Here is a 26796-nt window from a genome sequence, read left to right as displayed (position 1 = left end):
GTAGCATCCATTTATGTATTCCAAAGCAATACTGAATATTTCACTTAGTCTTTTATGTGCACTTATACAAAATGATATTATATTGTATGTGTTCTCTTGTGGCTTGTGTTCTTTGTTATGTTTCTCAGAATCCTCTAGGCTCCTAGGCTTTTAGATAGCTTTGGGTCTTCCAGGTCTGCATGGTGCTCCATGGTGGGAATTTCTAAATCCATCTGCATGAAAAATACCTCCCAATTTTTCACAAGCAGAAAGGATGCTGTGCAAAAGATTCATGAGCCCATGTCCTGAAGCACATGTGCAAGAGCTTCCAGGAGATCTGGGATGGAACTGTTGAGGTATAAGATATGTGAGTCTTCAGCTCTACTCACTGTTGGTCTCTGATTTTTACTCAATTTTGATGTATACGCTGTAGAGCTGTGTTGGAGGACACAGATATTGTTTTTGGTCTTCATCCATCTTGATCACTCCTGGGATTCATGGGGTCTTTGTGTACAAAAACTGTATGAATAGGTGTGGTAGAAAGAATAATGGTCTCTCAAAGATGTCCACATTCTAGTTTCTGGAACTTGTGAATATGTTACCTTACATGGCAAGAGGATATTTGCAGATACTAAATTAAGGATCTTGAGATAGGAACATTATCTTGGATTGTCCAGGTGGGTCCAGTGTAATCACAAGGATCCTTATAAGAAAGAGGCAGAGGGGTCAGAGTCAGAGAAGGGAGTTGGAGTGGTGGAAGGAGGGGCTGTTAGTTAAAGAAGGTGGATGGTCTCTAGGGGCTGGAAAAGGCAAAGAACATAATCCCTGGAGCTTTCAGAAGGAACATGACCCTGCTGACCTATTTTATACCTCTAATCTCAGGAACTGTAAGATGATGCATTTGTGTTGTTTCAAGCCACCATGTCAGTGGTGATTTGTGATAGCAGCCATAAGAAACCAATAAGCAAGGGCAACTCGGAATACAATTCAGAAGTCAAAATTGGTTAGTGACTCTGCACACTCATTATTGTGCCTGACTTACAGCAGATGTTTAACAAATACCTTTCCTATTCTCTTTTCCACATTTTCAATACAACCCCATTGCTGGCCCTTCAGGCTTATCTTCAGGTTCTAACAAGGGGCAACTTCCTGATTCAGGTTCTAATGTGAGGACACCTAAGAGAACATTAGGAGCTCTAACCCAGGAGAATCATACTTATTACATGTCAGGTGCTGACCAAGGTGCTTTCACATGGTATCTCATTTAAGCTTTCACATGGTATCTCATTTAAGCTTCACATTATAATAATAATAATAATAATAATATAATAACAGCAACAACTACTTACTATTGAGACCTGAGGTTCCAGGCTCCAAAGAGTCAGTTTAACCATACAGCTGGGCATGGTCCCCCCCACTTTTTTTCTTTTTTCTTTTTTTTTTTTTTTTGCTGAGGAGGAAATTAAGGAAGACTAAGTGACTTGACTGAGACACAGAGCAAGGGTTTGTAACCCAGATTCATATGATCTCAGAGTCTCTGCTTCTTTTATGACAACTCCCTGAGAAAACAGCCATGAACGTTTTCCTTCATAGTACTCAGCTCCAGTCTTCCTCCTGTAAATGCCACATGTCCATCAGGAGTCTCCACTCCTCAAATCCAAGAGATAAATGTGTTCTGTGGCCATTGGTTATATTTGCTGAAAGAGGAATATGTTTCTGCTCTTACTAAAGCATGTTGACAGGACACTCCCAGACAAATACAGTAGTGACTTCAGAAGATGTAATGACTCTTCCCCAGTTCCAATTCCCCAGCAAACGTTTCTTCTTTCATCTATTGATGATAACCTTCGGTTTCCTCCTCTCCAATCAGAAGAAACTAGCACAGGGTATCTGAAAGCAAATTCTGTTATGTTGCCATCAACATGTTTGTGTGTGTGTGTGTGTGTGTGTGCACATATATAACTGCATGACTCCTGTGTGAACTTTGCATACAAAGGGTTCAAGGCCGGAGGTTTCAAACATGGAGATCACTGCAGCCTTTGATATGTTGATGAAGCTTGCAGACTGTGAGTGAATGGAGAAGTGAGGCTGTGAGTGAAAGGGGAAGCTCTACTGGCTATAGAGCTTCTTGGCCATGGCAGTAATGTGGGCCAGGAAAATCATCTGGTCATCTCTGATCAGACAGAAAATGGGTTTAAATGGCAATTCAGTTTCCAGAAAAGCAGCGGATTTTTAGTTATGTTCTCCAAATCTACTGTCCTCTCTCCCTAAATTCCATTGTTCCCTCCCCCAAATTTGTTCTCTCCTTCCGAAGCACACATGTACTCAGAGGCTATTTCCCCAACTTCTCTTGCAGGTAGTTGTAATCACATGACTAAGTACAAAGCAACAGAATGTGAGCAGAAGTGATATGTATCACTTCTGAGTCATCTCCAAAGAAGATAGGCTATCTTTCCTGGATGTGGTTCTATTTTTTCCCTTCTTGAAATCTGAATGCTTATGTGCCAATGAATCCTGCTTCCACAGTGCAAATAGGTAGAAGGTCCTACAGCAAGAGCAACAAGTTGGCAGGGGTCTGGGATCCTGACTGACTTCATTGTGCATCAGCAGAGACTGTCTGGATAGTTATATAAGTGGGAAATAAACTTCTACTGTATTTAAGCCACCTTGACTTGGAGAGTTTTTGTTATAGAAGCTGAGTGGTTCACCTTAACATCTACACTATACACAGAACCAAAAGAGTGATGACCCAGGCATTACACTTGCGGGAAGGATTAAAATTATTTGAGGGAGTGCAAAAACAATGAATACTGTTACACTGAAAAGAAATTAAAAAAAATAATAAAAACCTGAAAAAAAATTATTTGAGGGAATAAGCCTTGATTTTTGGCTGCCTAGATTACAAATTGGATCATTCCTCCATCTCTACTTTATTCTTATCTATATGATACAATTACATCCTAAACCGGGGTTGAATTCCAAAGTTAGAGCACAAGATAAAAATGATTACTATTCAAAATATACTTTAGTACTCTTAATATGTGCAATGCAGCAGTGTTTTTCTTCCAGCTTTGAAATGTGGATGTCTTTGGTTAAACTCAATGAAGACTCACATTTACGGATCTTATTGTATGAAAAAATCTTACTCATATTTTTTAATATGCTTAATTTTTTTCTTTCTCTCTGGTGAGTAGACTTAAACGCACCTAAGTTTAGTGTGTGTATGAAGCAATTCAGTATAAACACTGGTGGCCAACAGCTTGGCTGCCAGGAATGAAGGGGACTCTGAAATCTGGAGGCCGGAGAGCTCCCAATCCATCTGGTTTGCTTCTGGTGCAGTTCTGCCTTGGGTTAGGGAGCTGGACACAGTGACTTAATGAGATTGCTTTGAGCAAAGACAGGCAGCTCCTGGAGTGGCAGAGGAAGCAGTTTCTTGCATGGGTAATTATTTCTTTTTTTTTTTTTCCATCCTCTCCAACATCTATCCTAACTGTAGTCTGATTTACACTTGGAATGCCACAATTAGAAATCTCTCTGCTCTGACTCAACACATTAATAGACATTTCAACATAAATCATCACAGTACTTTCTATTTTCATCATTTACACATCATTTTTGCAGCCTCAGCTTGTTTATTAGATGTTCATTATGGATAATTGGTAAAGAAAAAAAAATATCACCCACACTCCCATCACTCTGCTTCAACACCTACCTTTGTTTTAGTTCAATAGCTCTCAGCCTTTGTCCAAATGGATATATTTTTCTCTACTTGTAATTATATCAGACATAATGTTTGATATCTGACCTTTTTATTTCAAAATTTATTGCCAAAATCTTTCTGCGTAGCTGCATCTTTGTAATTACAGTTCTAAGAGTTTCACAAAAGTCTGTTGAATTTATGTACTGTATTTTATTGTGCAGCTGCCACAGCCTGTAATGGAGAGAACAAGCCACTTCTCAGAGTGGTTGAAAGGATTACATGTGGTGCTTAGCCCAGCATCTGGTATATCACAGGATTAGTGGAGAGTATAGTTTTGGGACCCTTCCTGGCTTGGAATTCCAGCTTCACCTCTACTAGCTGTGAGGACCTTCAGAAGTTACTTAACCTTTCTGTGCCAGTATCCTTGGCTATGAAATGGGAACGATAGTAATTTTAGATTACAGGTTTGTCAAGAGAATTCAATAAATAAGGACTATATGTGTTAATTATTGTCTTTTTATTGTCATCAGTTTTATTTCCATCCAATATACTCTGTCTTTGCCAAAGCTTGAGAACCAATCCTTTCAAGTAATTCAATTTCATGTCTTATTGCTTTATCTAAAACTCACACAATAATATCAAACTATTAAAAGTTTGGCATAACTGTTCTTTTGCTTAAAGTTGATATGTTTTTAAGTTATCATTAAGCATACAGTGGGGATTTTGTGTACAATGAATATGTCCTTTTTTATATAAAAGGGATATTTCTGTTCTTTTTGTTAGAATTCTTTTTTTTTCTTTTTTATTTATTTGACAGAGATCACAAGTAGGCAGAGAGGAAGGCAGAGAGAGAGAGGAGGAAGCAGGCTCCCCGTTGAGCAGAGAGCCCAATGCAGGGCTCGATCCCAGGACACTGGGATCATGACCTGAGCTGAAGGCAGAGACTTTAACCACTGAGCCACCCAAGTGCCCCTGTTAGAATTCTTAACATAAGGAACAGCTGTTTGATTGTTTCAAAGGCTTTGTATCACCTATTGAAATAGTCGTGTTGTTTCTTGCTTACCTATTGAAGGGATGAGCATTTGTTTTTAGTTAAGTGTACTGGGTTAGGTTTCTTTATCATATAGTTTATTTATTACTCCCCCTCTTTGATGTTCTTTGGGTTTTTGTTTTTGTTGTCCTTTTCCTGTTTCTGCATATAGTCTCTATACATATATTAAGTGGTGAGAAAGTTTACAAGGGCCAAGTGAGGTGACATGAAAATTCATAATGGCCAAGTGAGGTCACAGGAAAACCACTTCTATTAACTTTTAAACACTGACTTCACAGATGACTAGCAATGAGGTGACTAGTTAAAAGAATTTAATATATTTTGAGGGCTTATTTACTTAATATTTGAAAATAAACTTTAGCCTTTTTGCAGTATATAATGTTAAATATTTCATCTATTTTGAATTTTAAAAAATTTGTTCTATGTGGTTCTGTGACTATTACAAGAATGGGCATTGGCAGAATTTCCTTATACTCTTGGGGATCTGTATTTACTCATAGGCAAGATTGTGTGACTCAAGAATATTTTTCCAGGATTCATTAAGTCTTATATCTGGTAGGAACATGATTATTAATTGTGTTTACAGTTGAATATGTGCATAAATAATAAAGGAGGTAATATTAATAACTATTAAGATCTTCTAGAACAGCATATGTTATGCCAACTATGGCCAATAGGAATAGATTTCCTCATTATAAAATCACCTTTATTTTGCTGCAACAAATTACACATGCGTCTGGTATATTATTCTCTCAATGTAGGGCTGATTTATTGATACTTTATTTCAACACTTTTATCTGCATTCAGATATTGTGTTGGCATAGATTTTATTTTGTTATAATATCTTTATCAGATTTCAGGCCTTGTATCATTCTGACCTCATAGATCAATATGGACACTCTGCAGTTCTTTTCTTTGTTTTGGAACAGTTTATAGCACACAGAAATCACTTGCATTAGGAATAATTTGCAGCACATCTCTATGACCCTTGAAAATAATCTTCTATTTAAGCCTAATGATTTTTTAAAATTTTTTTCTTGGATCACGTTTGGAATGCCATGTTTTTAAAGACTGTTTTCTCCCCCTATTTTACTAAGGTTTTGAATTGTCTAATAATTTGACTTAATATATCTGTATAATTAAAAAAAATTATTTAATATTTGTTGTTACATTAGCTTTCTGGTTTTAATGTTGTTAATCTGAATTTGTTTTTGATTAGCTTTGCTAGTTTAGGTTTCTTTACTTTGTCATTTACTTATTTTTTCTTTTCTTTCTTCCCTTGGGGTTCAGTTGTTATTACCCTTCCCAATAGTCCTCTTACCCATATGACCCTACCTCCTTTCCTTAGCCGCTGATATCTGGCTGATGCAAACACAGGTCTTCCAAAATGTAGCATCAATCATTATGTTCTTACACTAGAAAAACAATCAAGAGACCCAAAGACTGTGATTGCTGCTGTAGTAGTCAAGCTACAACATCAGAGTATGTACAAACCAATATTGACCCCAGCGAAATCACATGCAAACTGAAATTAAGGGACAGAGGATACCAGTCTGAGGTGTGGAAGTTGGTAGGGAGAAGGATGTAGATGGGCAGTCTAAAACAGAGATTAGCCATTGCACTCCTGGGTATTTACCCCAAAGATACAGATGTAGTGAAAAGAAGGGCCATCTGTACCCCAATGTTTATAGCAGCAATGGCCATGGTCGCCAAACTGTGGAAAGAACCAAGATGCCCTTCAACGGACGAATGGATAAGGAAGATGTGGTCCATATACACTATGGAGTATTATGCCTCCATCAGAAAGGATGAATACCCAACTTTTGTAGCAACATGGACGGGACTGGAAGAGATTATGCTGAGTGAAATAAGTCAAGCAGAGAGAGTCAATTATCATATTGTTTCACTTATTTGTGGAGCATAACAAAAAGCATGGAGGACATGGGGAGTTAGAGAGAAGGGGGTTGGGGTAAATTGGAAGGGGAGGTAAATCATGAGAGACAATGGACTCTGAAAAACAATCTGAGGGGTTTGAAGTTGCGGCGGGGGGTTAGGAGGTCGGGGTACCAGGTGGTGGGTATTATAGAGGGCATGGATTGCATGGAGCACTGGGTGTGGTGAAAAAATAATGATACTGTTATGCTGAAAATAAATAAATTAAAAAAATTTATAGCAGCAATGTCCACAATAGCCAAACTATGGAAAGAACCTAGATGTCCATCAACAGATGAATGGATCAAGAAGATGTGGTATATATACACAATGGAATACTATGCAGCCATCAAAAGAAATGAAATCTTGCCATTTGCAACAACATGGATGGAACTAGAGCGTATCATGCTTAGCGAATTAAAATAAAAAATAAAACAGAGATTAGGGACCATGTAACCCCAAAGACATGAAGAAGAGAATCTAGCAGTTCTTTTGTTCTTCCAGCTGCTTGGGGCCTCTCTTTATTCCTCACCATGAATTTCCACAAAGATCTCCATTTTTACATAATTCCATTTTGTCCTTAAGCTAGAATTACTGTTTCATGCAACTAAACACATCTTAAGATCTTCTTATGCTTTTAAACTTAATGCTTATTTGACTTACTTGATGTTTTTAATAATAGAAGAATTTTTAAATTAAAAGGCAAATTCATCATTTTTCACACTAATTATTCAGAAGCATTCATGCTCCATGATTCTTTGATAATCTCTGCCTTGTACATTTTCCCATATGCCTAGCAGCCCATACAGGAGAGTTTCTTCTCATAATGATTGTCTTAAGTTTCTTCCAAATAGGTAGGATACAGATTCTCATCTCACTTTCTCTTATTCTCTTTGAATTACATCAAATTAAGCAAAAATCTTATTAGTGCCTCTGTGAATATATATCTAAATCTACATAGGAAAAAAAATAAAATATACAAAAATGTTATCGGTGGCTATCCACAGTTTTTATTTTCTTGTTTGTTCTTTCCTATTTTCTGCAAACCATAAGAGTACATTATTTTATAATCAGATAAACGTAATTATATGATACTAAAAAATGAACAGTTAATTTTCTCTGAGTCTGAATTTGCTGTACTACAGAGGTTTTTATATATAGTGTTTTTATTTTCATTGATTTCCACATTTGCAATTATCTGACCTTAATGCAATTTTGCAAAAAGATTTTTTCTCTTGCAAGCTTGAAAAATGTTTTGTCTGTTCCAACTTATATTACTAATAGAGCATTGTTTACCTGGCCACCAGACTTGGAGGAAATAGGGTCACAACACTTGTTATTGTTGACTGCATCTGTTCTCTTAACTGGTTCTGACCTGTCTTTCCCAGGCACTGGTAGAACAAAGATGATTGATGCAGGTAACTTCGTTCTTCCATTATTTTTAATAATTGTTTGTGTGGGACTTACCACATACCTGTCCCTGTTCAAGGGTCTGAGGATACATCTTAACAATATTGAGTCTTCCCATCCATGGAGGTGGAGTATCTCTCCACTTTTTTAGATCTTCTTGACTTCTTTTATCAGAGTTTTGTAGTTTTCTTCATATAGTTTTGTACCTATTTAGTTAATTTAATCTTAAATATTTCATTTTGGGAGGGGTGCTAATGTAAATGATACTGTATTTTAAATTTAAATTCTGATTGTTCCTTGCTTACAAGTATGAAAGCAATTGACTTAGATACAGTAACCTTGTATCTTGCAACCTTTCCATAAGTGCTTGCTAGTTTGAGTTTTTGTTGGATCTTTGGGATCTTCTACATAGACAATCATGTCATCTGTGAATAGTGACAATTTTGTTTCTTTCTTCCCAAAGGAATAAATATTCTGCATACATTTTATTTCCTTGTATTGTTTTATTTCATTAGCCAGGACTTCAAGTATGAGGTTGAATAGATTGGTGACAGGGGAAATTCTTGGATTACCTGGGTGGCTCAGTAGATTAAGCATTTACCTTTGATTCAGGTCATGATCTCAGAGTTGCAAGATCAAGCCCTGCATCTAGCCCTGCATCAGGCTCCCTGCTCAGCAGAGAGTCTGCTTCTCCCTCTGCCTCTTACTTCCCTTGTGCCCCCTATTTCTCAAATAAGTAAATAAAATATTAAAAAAGAGAGAGTAGGGGGAAATTCTTGCCTGGTTTCTGATCTGGGAGACATCATCTAGAATCTCACCGTTAAGTATGGCATTAGTGGTAGGGTTTTTTGTGCATGTTATTTATCAAGTTGAAAAAACTCCAGTTTATTCCTAGTTTTCTAAGGATTTTTATCATGAATGAACATCGGATCTTGTCAAATGTTTTTTTCTGCATCTCGCTATGTGATCAAACAATTTTTTTTTTTAGCCTGTTGCTGGTGTGACAGATTACATTAATTGATTTGCAAATGCTGAACTAGCCTTGCATACCTGGAATAAATCTCAGTTGGTCATGGTGTGTTACTCTTTATACATATATTGCTGGATTCAATTTGCTAGTGTTTTGTTGAGGATTTTTGCATCTTATTGGTCTGTAGTTTTCTTGATCTGATTTTAGTTTTAGTATAATGCTGGCCTCATAGAATGAGTCAGGAAGTACCCTCTGCTTGCATTTTCTAGAAGAGACTGTAGAAGATTGGTATCTTCTCTTCCCTATATTCTTGGTAGAATTCACCAGTGGAACCATCCAGACCTGATGCTTTCTATTTTGAAGGTTATAAAGGATTCACCCAATGTCTTTTTTTTTTTTAAGATTTTAATTATTTATTTGACAGAGAGAGGTCACAAGTAGGCAGAGAGGCAGGCAGAGAGAGAAGGGAAGCAGGCTTCTTGCTGAGCAGAGAGCCCGATGTGGGGCTTGATCCCAGAACCCTGAGATCATGACCTGAGCCCAAGGCAGCGGCTTAATCCACTGAGCCACCCAGGCGCCCCATCACCCAATGTCTTTAATAGATGTTGGCACATTAAAATGATCTATTTCTTCTTGTGTGAGCTTTAGTAGATACTGTCTTTCAAGGAATTAGCCCATTTTATATAAGTTAGCAAATTTGTGGGCATAGATTTTTTCCTAATATTCCTTTTTTCTTCTTTTAATGTTCATGGGATCAGTACTGTTGCTCCTTCTTTCATGTCTAATATTAGTAATTTATGCCTTCTCATTTTTTTTTCTTAGCCTGGCTAGAGGTTTTATTCTATCAGTTTTATTACACTTTTTAGGGAAAAAGCTTTGGGTTTTGTTAAATTTTTCCCCATTGTTTTCCTGCTTTTACTTACATTGATATCTGTTCTAATTTCTATTATTTGTCTACGGCCATACCACCCTGAACGCGCCCGATCTCGTCTATTATTTATTTTTTATACTTGCATGAGGTTTGTTTTGCTCTTCTTTTCTAGTATCCTAAGGTGGAGGATTAGATGATTGATTTTAGGTAGTTATTCTTGTCTAATTTTTGCATACATTGCTAGAAATCATCTGCTAAGCATGGCTTTTGCTCCATTCTACAAGTTTTGATGTTATATTTTCAGTTTCATTTAGTTCATAGTTAAAATTTTCTCTTAAGATTTCGTTTTTTGACCCATGTGTTATTTAAAACCATATTGTCAGGGTACATTTTTGGCTCAGTCAGAACATACTACTCTTGATCTTGGGGTTATGGGTTTGAGCCCTATATTGGGGTGCAGAGATTAAATAAATAAACTTAAAGAAATGTGTTGTTTACTCTTTGGCATACTGAAGGAGCATCAGGGGAAGCCAAAATACCAGTTAGAAGATGTCACAGTCATCCATTCCAGAGCAATTTTGGGCACCTGGGTGGCTCAGTTGGTTAAGCGTCTGCCTTCAGCTCAGGTTATGATCCCAGGGTCCCAGGATCCAGTCCAGCTATCAGGCTCCCTGCTCAGCAAGGAGTCTATTTCTCCCTCTCCTCTGCCCTGCCCCCCTACTCATGCTCTTGGTCTCTCTCTCTCTCTCTCAAATAATTAAAATCTTTTATAAAATGGAATTTTATAAATAAAAAATAAAATAATACTTTAATGAATGCATATGATTTGATTATGGGATGCACCCAAATTTACTCTGCTTGTCTTCCATTGTGAGACACTCAGGTTACGTTCAATTTTTTGCTCTTATAAACACCTATCACATATATTTATTCTGTTGGTTAAATGCATGCATTCCTACTTATTTCTTTAGGATACTTTCTTAGATGCAGACATAAGGCTTGCAAGTTAATATAAATTTATTAATTACCCTCTAAATTATCCTCCGATCAGCAGTTTATGAATACCTTTTCTGTAGTACCCTTATTAAGCGTTATCTATCTACTTACCATAGAGTATTATCGTTGCATTTAATCTTTGCCAAGTTTCTAGGCAAACAATGTTATCTCATTGCTTTAATTGGCTATTCTTTGATTTTAAGTGAGGGTGAACATTTCCTTGACTACATCGATTGACTCTTCCTTAGTCATTACTCCGGTCACAGTTCACCTGTGGTGGCATGAAGGATAGATGAGGTGGGGGGTGGGGCATTTCTATTGCAAGTGACAAACAACCCAACTAACATAATCGAAAAGTCCAAGGGTAGAAAAGCCATATTCAGGTCTAATTGGATTCAGGGCTCAAAGGATGTTTTCTGGGCTTCATTTGTCACTGTCGTTTTAGTTCTGTTTTCTACTATGTTGTTTTTTGGTCTCAGGCTCCTTACGGTACCTCTGTGGGGCAACCACCACAGAGCTTACCCTCTCAGCATTGAGCACAGTGGCAAGAACACCTGTCCCTGCCCCCAAAACAGTACCTCTACCCCTGAAAGAGTACCCAGGCATCCCATTGATTCTTAGGGCCGAGCTGCCAATCCTAAGCCAAGCCTGAGGAACTGTGGGGCTCTCATTGCTTTGGATCTGGGGCATGTGTTCTGCTTCTGTGACTAGGGGTAGAGACAACCTCATCTGAAATGGGCAGAGAAGAGGAAAGTGGGGAGTCTCAACTGGACATTGAGGTACTGTTATCACTTTGGGACAAAAAAGGGGAAACTTCTACCACAAAGGAAGTAAATAACACTTTTCTCTCTCTACCCCCTCAGGATTTTGGAATTCATCAAGGACTCTTTTTCTAATACGTATAACCCTTGGCTGGGCATGAACAGAGTGGCTCACCAGCCTTGTCTCCAGTGCACTGCTCTGTAGTACATATTTATTGATGACTTAGAACAGGCAGAGAAATAACCACCATTCTGGAAAGAAAGGAGGAAGAGACATCAAGATGTCTTAGACATGGTCTTACCCCTCAGTGAGTTTTCACTGAAAGAGGCAGACACAAACAGCCATAACTCAAAGGGAAACTGAAGTGAGATCTAAATGCAGGTGAAATGACCCAGGGAGACCAGATAAAGTGGGGGAGAGGGGAAAGCTCTAGAAGGCTCTGGCGGCACAGCACTTGGATGGAGCCGGTTTTCCATAGGTCAAGAGAACGATGATGACACCCCAGAGCCCCCAGCATTCAATATATGCTTTCCGAACCCTTTCTCACAGAGCTCTGTGCAAATGATGACTTGTAAATTACAGGGAATTAATTGCATCATTTATATTCCCTACAGATCCAAGCCAGATCTGGTCTCAGCCTCTTTAAAGCAAACAGCTCTGCCACTTTCCTCCCCTATGGCCGATGCTGCTTTTTTTCAATAATTTAAGCTCATTTGGACTCCATGCCAGGGCCCAGCCACCCAGACAGGCATTCAGCTGCTGCCTTGGATCACTGGGGGTGCCAGGAAGGCAGGTGAGGCAGCACCAGGCTGGCCCCAGCTATGTTCAGTCTGATTCTGATTGGGAAAGACTTGTTAGTCAACAACCTTTCTAAAAGTTACCGTTTTAAATTTCTCCTGAAATATCATCAGGAGAAGGCTGCAGGAGAAAAATGGACCTCGAGAGATTATTCACGGACCCAAGGTGCAGCCATGCTCGCAGCCATGCCAGGTTGCCTTATCAAAGGCTGCTCTGTCCATTCCCTCTCCCCAATTCCCATCAATAACCCACTAACAATGACAAATTGCTACATGACATCCTCACCGTGCAGTTGGGGCCAAGCACTTGATGAGGTGTTTGCAGGAAACCTGACTCCTCTCCTTTCCTTTCTTGTTCATAGATCAGAGAATCCACAAATATTTATGGAGTGCCCACCCTGGGCCGGACACAGAGCAGCCAGGGTGGGAAGAGCCCTCTGCTGGGATACTTATGTTCTATGGAGAGAAACAGACCTAGATGAAGAAAAACAAATTTGCCACCTCAGACAGCGGGAAAGTCTGCAGAGAGAAGAGTGGGCTGGTGTGACAGAGAGGGGTGACTGGTCAGGGGAGATCTTATCCTATCGAGTAGTCATGGGTGAACCTGGGGAAGAACATTCTGGAAAGAAGAGACAAGGCAGGAATGTGGGGGATGAAGAGAGAGACCTGGGGGCTGGGCTGTCCTGGGCTGGGGGAGGGGTGGAACCATCTAGCTCTATGCTGTCCTCCTCTCTGCCTTCCTCTTCTTCCTCCTCCAACCCCACCCCACCCAACCCACACTTGTCCCCATACCCCTCCCATGCCCAAGCCTACGGAATTCCTTTCCGTCAGCCCCTTGGTCTCTACCTTCCAAACTCATAGACTTCTGGGAGTCCAAGATACTGTTTTTTTTTAAGTTTGACTCTTGGCAAAGAGCCAGCGCTATTTCCATCTTGTGTGGAAAATATAGAATTACCGTGAATTATATTGAAAAATTAGATTCATTCACTGCTGTGATAATTTATCTCCCAATCTGTCTCAGAGAGTTAGCAGCTGGTGAGAAAATAAAATGTAATTTAGGCAAAAAAAAAAAAATCACTTTTAATCTCTGTCTGGCAGGGAGAGAGCCTATTAAGTGAGTTTACTCTTTGCCAATCAGGTGGTTTTCTTCAGCACCCCCTCAAATGCAATGTTGTGATGGAGACTAACGGGGAGCTTGCTCTCCTTGGATGGGCCCTGTTGATGGTGGGTTGAGAAGTCAGACCCCACTTAGAATTCAGAGCTTCTAATGCGGAGCTCTTCCCAGGGCTCATCTCCCACAATCCAACTAGACTTACCCCTCTAAGAGAAGGATACACTTTATAGCACTGGGGTTTTCCATGACAGTTTCTGCCTTGAGAAAGAAGGAGTAACAGCCCCCAAATTTAAGCCTTATCGATTTAAGGTGTTTGAAATATTCCTCTCCAATTGGTAATGACAGTCATTTTTCTTCTCCAGAGTGCCTGATTATGTGCCCTGGAATTGTCCTGACATCACTGCATGAGTCAGAACACTGAGCTAATTGTGCTCTGCCCGGAGTAGAGTCCAGAGCTCCCCGCCTCTGTGAGTCAGCCCTCCCATTAGCAGGCCAGGCGAGGCCACTCAGGAACAGCAGGCTTAAAGCAGGAACAGAGGCTGCCCCTTTGGAGACTTTGACTAGTGCCCCTCCTCACTGCATTCTGAGGCCGCTAAGCAGGTTCCTTCCTTTCCTTGCAAGAGCTCTCGGCCGCCCTTAGCAGAACAGATCGAGGTTAGTGCTGCTCACCTGCTTCCAGGAGAATGAATTCTTTGGCTGGTCAGACCAGAGGGGCCCAGCAGCAGGCACTTGCTGCTTTCCACCTTTCGTTCCTAGCCCAGAATCCTGCAACCCTGAGCGAAATTGAGGTACTATTGAATGAGAATGTTCTGGACTTGGATCAAGAGACTAGGGATGAAGTGGGGGTTCTGCCATTTGCTGACCATGGTAGGGAGTGTTCCCTTCCCTTGGCTGGAGCTGCTGCTTCCATAAAATGAGGAGCTTGAGCAAGATGGGCACATTCCTTTCAGCTCAGAGTTTATTAATCTGTGAATCTGGAATTCAGGCAACACTGATACATGCACAGCTCCACTCTTTCCCCTCTGGGCAGAGCAGAGACCTTGCATCTGTATTCGAGCTTACTTGGAGTCTTTGCTCAAAAAGACAGTGTCTCAGGTGACTTCAGGGAATGGATGGGGGGCTCTCATTTGGGGAGCGTACCAAGTAGAGGGGCACATCAAATTCTCAGCGGTGGCTTACACACCAGGTACTTCTGACAGAATGACCCACGATGTCGACAGCTGGTTTTCTCAAGACAACCTAGGGACTCCCCTGCAGCAGCCAGTGGGACCTTCCTGATTGGCAATAGTGACAGGGAGCCCCGGTGTGGAGGGCCCTCCTACAAGTCACCTGATCCACCAGGTGTCACTCCAGGCAGAACTGTGCCTCACCCAGTTCCCCAAAGATCTTGACAACTTCTTGAACATGACCTTTGAGGTCAGGTAAAGAGAGAAAGGGTTTGATTTAGATTCAGTTTGAACTTGCGGTGAAGCCAGAGTTCTCATTAGCGATTCCACCTGCTCTCCCTCCCTCCCTCCACTGCTGGTCAGGTTGGAATTATCAGTGGAATGTAAAAACAGGGGAGAACACACACCAGTGCTATAAAGTAGGCAAAGCTGATGGAAATGTAAGGGACTTCTGAAAAATAGAAGGCAAGCTGGCCCAATGGAAGGAGGGCTGCCGGTGTCTGCAAAGGAATGGGCTACATCCCTTCACCCATTCCACAGCCCCTTACTGTGTCCCAGCCACTGCTCTAGGGACGGGGATGCAGGTGAGAACAGGAAAGACACATTCTCTGTTCTCATGAGGATAACGTTCCGTTTGGGGGAGACGGACAGAAAACTAATAAACAGAGACATAAACAGGGGATTTCAGAGGAAGAAGCTCCGTGATATCTAATGGGGTCGGGGGGAGTGCAGGGGCCAGAAGGGCCCGCAGGTTCGCTCTCCATGTGGTGAGTAAAGCCTTTCAGGGGACAGGAGCTTTGGGTGAAGACTTGATAGATAAGAAGGAGCCGGTCATGCTGAGGACAAGGGGGAATATTCCCCGTGGTTTTGGAGGCAGAAGCAGCCTGATTGCTGGAGGGAGAAGGAGAAGGGAGGGAGTGCCTGGGGTGTGGGCAGTGAGGGATGGAGTAGCTCAAAAGAGGGCCAAGTAGGCAACCAGGCCATGGTGAGAAATCTGGATTTGATGTTAAGAGGGATGGTGAGACATGGAAGGGTTAAGCAGAATAAATAAGCTGGTTTATATCTTTTGCAATGCATCCAATCTATGGGCAATGAATTTGGTGCCTTCCTAAATTATAGCAAGAGACCCTGGAAGTAGTCCTGCCTGATCTCAAAGGGAAGGCCTGAAGGTGAGGGTGGGCTGTGGGCATGTCAGGGACTCGGGAAGCATGCCAGGGTCACAGGAGTCTCACTGTGCCAGGAGTCACAGGTGATCCCTGTTCCCCGGACTGGGCCTGAGGAAGCAAAAGCCAGAGCCCCGTTGCTTTGGGACACTTTACCAGAAATAGCCAGACCACCCTTGGGAGTTTAGCTAAAGAGTCCAGAAGCACCTGCCCCTCTCCTTCCTTCTCTTCCTCCTCCCCTAAACTATGGGGTCTCTGATGACCTAGCACATTTACAGTAAACCTGTTCTTCCCTCTTCTCCTCTCCATCCATATTAGAACAGGGGCCCACCTTGACCGTCTCAGCCAGAACTGATCTCACCTCTTAATACTGAGTGAACCAAACTTGCCCCTGGAAGGACAAAGGGCAGAAAATAACCAGACACAGAGAAAGATACTAAAGTTCAAAAGAAGGAGTCTGTCTGAGACATCGGACAACATTACGGGGCAGAAGCGGGAGATAATTTTAGACAACTTTTAATATTCCTCTCAACGAGATTCAAAATGTCATCGCATCTATGAATCTAAAACAGAAGCTTAGCCATGAAAGTATGAAGTGGGGACAAATTAGGACAAACGGGGCTAGACGACCACGCAAGGTGTCGGGGGTCCTCTCCTGAATTACAGCTCCACACTCTCAGGCTCTGTGGTTCTGGGTGCGTCCTAGAGCTCATCAATTTCCTGTAAGAAGAGAACTTAAAATAGTCCTTCTTCCTAGAGAGTTGCACAGCTTAAACCACATACCACCGTACAATCAGTTCTTAGCATAATGCCAGGCCATCAAGAAGCACCCATGGGGCGCCTGGGTGGCTCAGTGGGTTAAAGCCTCTGCCTTCGGCTCAGGTCATGATCCCAGGGTCTTGGGATCGAGCCCCACATCGGACTCTTTGCTCATCAGGGAGCCTGCTTCCTCCTCTCTCTCTGCCTGCCTCTCTGCCTACTTGTGATCTCTGTCTGTCCAATAAATAAATAAAATCTTTAAAAAAAAAAAGAAGCACCCAACACACATTCTTCCTCTTGAGAAAGTACATGAACCTGGGATGTGACTGCCTACTGTATGTACCACACTGAAGACAAAAGGACAGCAGGTTAGATTCTTCAGAAAACGAAGAGCAAAGTAGAAATCATGTTTGGAGACTCTTCCCTGATTTCAAAAGAAAGTAATAAGAAATGAAAATAATAAAGTTCTTTTTTTTTTTTTTTAAAGAGTCTTCGATCCCAGGGACAGTACATTCAAGACAGAGAGAGAAAGTTAAGCAGGAGAAGAAAGAGCAACTAAATCTGGTTTAATTATTTTTATAAAATAGGAAACCATTTTCTGCTATTTCTGCAAATTGAAAGAACCACCTGAGCAACAGGCAAGGAAAACAGACCCACTGGAAACATCCTCGTGGAAATCTGGAATCACAGAGCAGAGGAAAAAGGTTTGGTGAGTGTCAGAGAAAATAAAAAGGTTTATTACAAAGAAAGAAAATCGGGCTTGCTTTAGATCTCTCCACAAAACCAAACAGCAGACGAGAGGCAACACAAGAGGAAATGCATGATGGAAAATTCTGATTGTCATCTCAGATTACCATTCCTGTGAGGGCAGCAGAAAGGGTTGCTCATACATGAAAGGCCTCAGAAGTATACCTCCTGTGGGACTAGGATGAAAAAATCACTTGATGATATGGCCTAATGCTTAGGAAAATGAATTAAATATAGAATTTCAGACTGCAGAAGACATCATTTGAAGAAAAGGGAAATAATCTATGAGATGGATTAGAGCTAAATGATTATCTTTAATGGGGTTTCATAATATGCAAATATAAAAAAATAAACCTGAAAGTAAGTTAATACTAACTCAGATTTGAAACCCTCAATTTTTTCTTTTGCATTTCTCTGATTGTTGAGCCTTGGTTGATGATGTTGTGCATCTTTTCATGTGTCTGTTTCATCTGTGTGTCTTCTTTGGAAAAATGTGTTTTTTAATTGGATTATTTTTTTGTTTGGTTTGGTTTGGTGTTGAGTAGTGTAAGTTCTTTGTATATGTGGGAATTAAGCCATTATCGCATGCATTATTTGCAAATGTCTTCTCCCATTCAGTATGTTGTCTTTTTGTTTTGTTGGTTGTTTCCGTTGCTGTGCGAAAGCTTTTATTTTGATGTAGTCCTGACAGTTTATTTTTGCTTTTGCTTTCCTTGTCTTAGGAGACATACTTAAAATAGCCCAGATATGGAAGAAACCCAAGTGTCCATTGATGAGTGGATAATGATGTGGTAAATATCTACAATGGAATATTACTCAGCAATAAAAAGGAATGAGAGCTTGTCATTTACAACGATGTGGATGGAACTAGAGTGTATTATGCCAAGTGAAATAAGTCAGTCAGAGAAAGACAAATACCATATGATCTCACTCATATGTGGAATTTCAGAAACAAAGCAAAGAAAAAAAGAGAGAATAAAAAAATCCAGACTCTCAAATATAGAGAACAAACTAGTGGTGGCTAGAGGAGGTGGGTGGAGGATGGGTGAAGTAGATGAAGGGGTTAAGAACAAATTTACCATGATAAGCACTGAATGATGTATAAAATTGTCAAATCACTATACCGTACACTAATATAACACTGTATGTTAATTCTACTCAAATTAAAAATAATATTAAAAGGTTATTTTGATCAAAAAGAGAAAAAAAGCCTGCATTTCTTTTTGAAAAAATTTTATTGAGGTACAATTGATGTATAATATTATGTTAGTTTCAGCGGTACAACATAATGATCCGATATCCATGTACATTGTGAAATGATCACCACAATAGGTCTAGTTACTATCTATCACCACATATAGCTACAACCATTTTTGTCTTGTGCTGAGAATTTTCAAGATCTACTCTCTTAGCAACTTTCAAATATACAATACAATATTATTAACTATAGTCACTATGTGACCTAATACATCCTCATGACTTATTTATTTTATAATTGGAAGTTTGTACCTTTGACCCTCTTCACCCATTTTGTACAAGACTCTTCACCTCTGCCTCTGGCAAATACCAATCTGTTCCTTGTAAGTTTGGTTTTGTTTTAGATTCCACATATAAATGAGCTCATATGAAATTTGTATTTATTTCATTTAACATAGTCCCCTCAAGGTCCATCCATGTTGTTGGAAATGGCAAGATTTCCTTCCTTTTTATGGCTGAATGATAGTCTATTGATATATATGCCACATCCTCATTGTCCATTCATCCATCAATAGACACTTAGGTTGCTTCCATGTCTTGGTTACGGTAAATAATACTGTGGTGAACATGGGGGTGCATATATCTCTTCACTTTGGTGTCTTGGTTTTCTTTGAATAAATTCCCAGAAGTGGAATTGCTGGATCATATGGGCATTCCAGTTTTAACTTTCTGAGGAACCTCCATGCTGTTTTCCAGAGTGGCTACCCCAGCTTGCGTTCCCACCAACAGTGCACAAGGGTTCTTATTTCTTCACATTCTCACTAATACTTGTTATTTCTTGACTTTTTGATAATAATCAATCTAACGGGCTTTTTTTTTTCTTTTTTAACGGAGAAATGGGGGTGATAAGAAAGAAGCGAAAATTTATTAGGTTTTTCCTCTTTTCAACAAGGAAGTCTTGATAAAGTTTTCTCTTTTGACACAAAGTAGGGAGAAGTTGGTCATTTTTACATTTGATAACAACTTTTCAGGACAAAAATGGTATAAATTTCATCAGACAAGAAGAACAACAACAAAAATAGCTTTTCCAAAGAGGAACAACAAAAGCAGAACAAAGGAAATAATACATAAGCATAAAAACAAAAACTTAAAATATTATAAATAAAACAACCATTTTTTTAAAATTGCGGTAACAGCTATGAATGAACTAAGGTCCTTTTTTAAAATGAAAAAGTCCTCAGTTAAATGATGACTTGAAATCCATCCCATTTACATGGTAGGAAATTTAAAACCCTGCTCCAGGATGTAGAAGTGAATTAGTGACAAAATATGCCATGTTCCTGGATAAGCAATCTTAACATTTTAAAGATTCTATTTATTTCTAATTAATTCATAAATAAAATATAATTCTAACAAACATTCAAAAAGAATTTTTTGGAACTTGGCAAAATTGTTTTTAAGTTATTCTTGAAGAATACACTTGGGAGAAATCAAAATAAAAAATAAAAATCTATAAAAATAAAAATGAAAGCAGTAGACTGAAGGAAACACTTATATTTATTATATTGAAACCTATTTTAGAGGTGCATTAATTCAGAGAATGTAGTAAAGATATAAAAATGAAGATATCACTGCAATATCCTAGAAACCCCCAGAACAGACCCACATAAATAAGGTAGCATTTATGCAACTGGGTGAAGAATATGTTATTTAATACACAGTAGTGAAATATATTGCTAATTTTTTGCAGATTAATAAAATTAGATCACCACATCAAAGCACTTACCTATCTGAAGACCAATGGATTAAAAAAATAAATATAAAGATATAACCATAAAACAACTAAAATAAAATAAATGTAAAACAAGAATAAATGTTTGCTTCATCTCTGGGCAAAACAAGGATTTGTAGACCCAAAAAACAAAGGAAGGAAAAAATAATAGAAGAAAAAGTAGGACCTCACTATATTATATAAACATTATCACAATCATAACTACCTTTCTTTTTGAAAAAGCACATAAATGAAGCTAAAGGAGAGTAAGCAAAACTAAAAACTGTTGTCTACACACACACACACACACACACACTCTCACACACATACACACACACGGTTCATATCCTGACTATATAGAAGTTAATATTAATTAGAAAAAAAAATAAGCACCAAACAGGAAAAAGTGGGCAAAATACATAGCCTGATCAATTATAAATAATGAAATGCAATTGGCCAATCAACATGAAAATCAACCAATATCAACCTCTTTAGTAAAGAAAGATATTCAAATTCAAACAACATGCCTATCAAATTGAAAAAGATTAAAATGTATACAATTACTGTGAGCTGGAGAGACTCCAAGAAACAGGCACTCCTATACCCATGGGTCTTAGCAATATATATCAAAATCCTTAAAAATGTTCATCATCTTGGGTATAGGTATCTCATTCCTAGGAATTTATTCTAGCTAAACATTCAAGAATTTACACTAAGATTTACCTGTAAGGATGATTTTTACAGCCTTCTAGAGGCTGGTCAAAATTGATATGAGATATGTAATATCTCTTTATTGAGCACATGAAATGACCAGGCGCTCTGCCAAACCCTCCATACACATTATCTCATTTTATCCTCAAAAAGCCATGTAAGGTCCTCCCATCATTACCTCTATTTTGCAGATGAGAAGATAGAGGGTTAAAACAACTCAAATGACCAGTAGAAGAGGACGGGTACACATGGAACAAAATTAATATGAATGTAGTATAGCCATGCAAAACAATATTTCTCAGAGAATATAAAGGGATCTCACTAAAGGCTCATGGTACGTGTGTGTGTGTGTGTGTGTGAGAGAGAGAGAGAGAGAGAGAGAGCGAGCACAGGTACCGAACATGTGGCCATGACTTCAGGGAAAAATATATATAGAACATATGTATCTCCCTGGGAACAAGGATAGATTCAGTGAAAGGAAGCAGAGAAGGAGGCGGGGAGAGGGAGAGAGAAGAGGGGATGTGGGGCAGAGAAAGCTGTTAACACTGGTTTTCTCTCTCTAGGCTATAGAAAGCTGATCATATCAATTTTCTTCTTTTTATTATCCATCGTCTTCAAATTTTCTTCAATGAACATGCACTTTTCAAATAAAATAGAATTTTATTTAAGGGGGGGTCAGATAATTGATGTCATTTTCAAAGGTCTTTTTTATAGAGAAAAGGGATTATTTTCAGATTTACAGCTGAGCCCTAATGGTTTATCCAGGGTTGCTGGGTCACTAAAGTTCTCAGAGCTACCTGATCTTAGAAGAAGAACAGGGCTGATTTATTTACCTTCGAATAAGTCTACCCTTCAGTCCAGAGAGACTGGCTTAAAAGACATTCCTTAGATCACTAAGTCCTCCCTCTGGCTAAGGGTTTTGTTCTGAGGCTGAAACCCTGTGCATTTTCCAGCTAAATATATATACGTGTGTTTATACACACACATATATATATATCTATATATCTATCTTGATGTTGCATACTGATATGTCTGAATGCTTCCTGATTCATCCTGGCCTAGATGGAGTAACAAATCCCACTGATAATCTCCTGAACTTTCACAAGCTAAGGTTTTCATTAATAGGGGAAAACAAAAACAAAAATAAAAACAAGATGTCCTGATTGGGTCATTGTAGCAAGGTGAGTGAGTGGTCATTGCAGAGAGAGGGGGTGTTAGGTCAAGCCTGGCTAGCTTGGGGAAAGCAACCACAATGATGACCACCAGTGGGTGGGTCACAGTATGCCTAAGGCCAAAGCCCACAACCTGGAGGGCTCCTCCCTGAAGGACAGAGCATCAGAGATCTTATAGGGGATGGTCATCAGGTCAGAGAAGTAAAAGCCTGCCTCTCCTTCAAATAAGACAGAGGAATACCAAAAGTCCCCATGCTGGCAGTGTATGATTCTATTTGATCTTTTCATTCACTTACTCATTCATTCATTCATTTAAAAAACATCTATCGAAGACTTGAATTGTGCCAGGCACCGGAGACATAAAGATGAACACACAGAGATGAAATTCCTGCCTTACTGGAAGTTTATAGCCTGGTAGAATTAGATATGCACTAAACATGTACACATGTAGACATGTAGACAAATAAGCCAGTAAGCAAATAATGCGATAATTTCAAATAAAGGTAAGTGCTCAGAAGAAAATAAAATAGGGTACCTAACTGAAAGGGGCTGGGGGTCATGTTCTAGATGGCCATGGAAAGCCATGCCATGTGACCAGCGAGTAGGAGAAGCCAGCCACCCAAAGAGCAGGAGGTCTCCTTATTTCTTCTAGCTCGGCCATGCCTGTTCACTATGCCCATCTCCTCCCGGAAAAAACTGGAGGTTTTGGCCATGTTGTTGCCTTCCTCCCAGAGCACCCAGACTGTGCCATACAAACCATCAAGCCATTCTCCCAGGGATGTGCGTGGGTTGCTGTGCATGCATGGGTACCACAATGCATGCATATGTCCTGCCCTTCCACTAAGCCACGTGGTCAAAGAGGGGGTAAGCTGGGGGTGCATCCTACTGGTCAGTCTACAGTTGAGGGGTCTGAGTTCTTCCCAGGCATTGGTCTGGATTCCCTCACACAGCTGCTCACTGAGTGGATTTACCTGACTCACCCCAATGCCTCGTGCTCTATACAACTAGAACTGAATTCATTACCTTCCCCCTTCCCAAGCCCAATCCTCTTCCTCTGTTTCCTGTTTCAGTGATATCTCAGCGTTTAATTCTTTAAAGGTCGGTCTCTGGCAGGATCTACAGTGTGGTTGGGCAGGTTGTGCACAGCACGAATGCCAAGGGAGATGAATGGAACTGAAACCTAAACCGTAATCTCAGTAATCCAATCAATCTGGCACGAAGATGGATTCCCCCAAAGGAAGTGGTGCCTTTCTTTTTACCCAGCCCTGTACTACAGGTTGCATTTGCCAGAGCAGGTAGCTTTTTCTAATTTGCACAAATGTGCCCTTCAACTTGCTAGGCCCCAGGTCTTCCCTACAGTGAGATCTTTCCCAGCGTATTTCTGTATTATGAGTCAGTCTATATTTCTTCAACCACCTATGCCTTCTGCAACCTTCAAGGTCATTCTAAAATCCTTCTTCTTCCAGGAAGTTTTTCTGGCACTTGAGCCCACAGTAACCTCTCTCTAAAAGCACAGCATAGGCTACCTGCCCTGCTCCCCGCCCTCTTCTTGCCCATACCTTCCATAAGTGAGTTTTGCCACCCCAACTGGACTGGGAGTTTGCAAGGGCTGGGCCTGTGTGCTGGGCCTCAGGGCCATGCACTGAGTAAGGCATGGATCCTACAAACCTCAAACATGTATCTCTCTCTGCCCATGAAATTCTCCTCATGGCAGTTTTCCAGGTTGGTTTCTGCAAACTGTCTGCACTGGTCACCTGTGTGCTCCTCAGCCTGCTTTGGACATACCACATCAGAGTCTCTAGGGAGTCAGTCCCTGGAATCTGAATGATTGAGAACCTCTCAGTGGTTCCTACAGACACAAAAAGGTGGGAACCACTGCCTTAGTCACATTAAATTTCCAGAGCAAAGAGCTCCATGAAGTGAGGGACTGGACTAGGAGAGACACCATGGGTCACCGGGTGGTGGGTCACTGCTCCTTGTATCTTCCTTATACATTTCCAACCTTTCTTAAGGAAGAACAGAGACCTCTGAGTGCTGACTGGAGCCCTTTTTGAATTGTATCTTTGACTGAATAAAAGTAAAGTCCGTCATCAGGTGAGTATATGGAAGGTTATAATTTGGTACAAGTAGTTGGATAATAGATGATGGGTAGATAGATGACAGAGACGTACCTACACATGTTTACAGGTGCAGAGAAGATCTCTGGAAGGACACATATGAACGTAGACGTGGAGAATTCATGGAAAAGAACTTGTAGGTTAGAGTAGTTGAGAAAAGTTTTCCTCATATTCTTTTTATAGCTTTTAAATAAAAACAGTATTTGTGAGATACAAAATTTCTCCCATATTGTCATAGCAAACCATTATGTCATAGCAAACTATGATGCAGTCCTATGTGCCAAACCCTGGTTTGCATGACTGTATCTGATTTAATGAACAGATACTCTAACTCTTCCCATTTTATCAATAGGAAAGCTATGGTGGAGCTGAGAAAAGCAATTTGGACAAATTCATACCCACAGTAATGGAAGAGGCACTGAAATGTAGGCATTCTGACTCTAGAGGTCATGCCCTTGACCACTGGGCTACGCTGCTCCTTGGGCTTCCAGCCCTGGATTGGTCTTTGGGAGTTCATCTGCATCTTGGCCCTAGCAGGATCCATTAAATTTCTGATCCAAGTATTATCTTCTCTCTCCCCAGGTGTTGGGCCAATCGTAATCCCAGGCACAGATCTCAGACCCAAGTGTAGACTAACCTAAAAGTGAATGAATGAATGAATGAATCAGTCAGTGAAGCAGGAGACCAATCAGTCAATGGAGCAGTTTCTAACGGCCTTTTTAAAGAAACTGCTCCATTGACTGATTGGTCTCCCGCTTCACTGACTGATTCATTCATTCATTCATTCACTTTTAGGTTAGTTTCTTTAAAAAGGCCGTTAGAGGGATGCCTGGGTGGCTCAGTAGGTTAAAGCCTCTGCCTTCGGCTCAGGTCATGATCCCAGGGTCCTGGGATCGAGTTCCGCGTCGGGCCCTCTGCTCAGCGGGGAGCCTGCTTCCTCCTCTCTCTCTGCCTGCCTCTCTGCCTACTTGTGATCTCTGTCTGTCAAATAAATAAATAAAAATCTTAAAAAAAAAAAAGGCCATTAGAAGGGAGACTCTTTGACAGATGGGGTTGGCCTGGAGAGGGTTGGGGGTACACTGCATGTGGGGGTGGGGGAAACACAGAAGCACAAGGAATGAAGAGAGGTCCATGGCTGGAGCGCAGTGAGGTGCAATGGGTGACCAGAGAGCAAATTTGGAGAAGTAGGCAGAGACTGGCTAGTGCAGGCCTTCAGAGAGGATTTTGAAAGGTGTTCCATTGAGGAGATGGCCATCGGGGGACCTTAGCAGCACGACCTTGCCAGCAGGCCAGGTCGCAGCAGAGTGCTGCCCTGCCTGAAGGCTGCTTGGAGTTCAGAAGCTCATGAAAGAAAGGAATGGGGGCAGGGATTCTGTCTCTGGCACACAAGCGGGGGGCCCAAGAAGGTGCCCAGGAGTGCCTGGAGGGGATCTTCACAAAGAGCTTGCTAAAATTCCCTACCGTTAACTCTCTCCCATCTCATCCACCTAGTCAGCCCGGACTCAGGTTTTTCTCCAGCTGGAATCTCAGCAAAGAGTTGGCCTTTCAGGTGATGGCCCCATCCTCTAGGAGTCTGAGTCCTGGTGGCAGTACTGAGAGAGGTGAGGAGGCCAGGCAGAGAAGGATCAGCACTGGACAGCCCCTGAGCCTGTGGGGCCAGCCAGGCTTCAGCTAGGTTCATGAAGACAAAGCAAATTGAAGCTCACAGTAGCCCACTGAGGAGACAGAAATAGTGGAGACCATCCACACGGTCCTTCAGCCTGAAACACTGGCCTCGCCTCAGAGCTTGACCCAGATGGGAACCCTTCTCAGAGCACCAGCATGTCAAAGAGGCCCACAGCTCACATCTTTGCAGTTGCCTTGCCCAAGTCAGGGAGCTAGGGTGCAGCGGTAGGTGTGAGATCCAGGGAGAATTCAGTTCAGCTCACTGCCAGCTCTGCCTTAAGTCTGCAGGAGCAGACACGCTGTCAGTACCGCTGGGATCTACAGTCTGTTGGAGAAGACAGACCTCAGAGAAACAAGCCTCTCACAGAAGTGTTAGCAAGTGCGCAGATACCCCAGATGGGCACAAGTCCTCCTGGGGAGTGGGGCAGGCAGTCAGGGGGATCAGAGCTAGAAGGAAACACTAGAGCTGGACCTTGAAGACCGAGGAGAATTTTGAGCAAATGGGGAGAGGAAGGGATTCCAAGGTAATGGGCAGGGAAAGCAGAAGCAAAGCAAGGAGGCAGAAAGGTCCTTATGGTGTTCCAGAAACAGAAGAGCTGAGTGATTGAGTGGGAAAACTCTAAAGCCAGACTGCTAAGGTTGGAACCCGACTGCCACCACTAGCTGTGTGACTCTGGGCCTGTCACTTAACTTCTCTGAACCTCTATTTCTTCATTATTTATTTATTTTTAAAGAAAGTAATAACT

Source organism: Mustela putorius, unplaced genomic scaffold (assembly GCF_011764305.1).
Source record: "Mustela putorius furo isolate JIRA1106 unplaced genomic scaffold, ASM1176430v1.1 tig00003853_pilon_pilon_pilon, whole genome shotgun sequence".
NCBI classification, from domain to species: Eukaryota; Metazoa; Chordata; class Mammalia; order Carnivora; family Mustelidae; genus Mustela; species Mustela putorius.
This window is presented reverse-complemented; position numbering follows the sequence as displayed.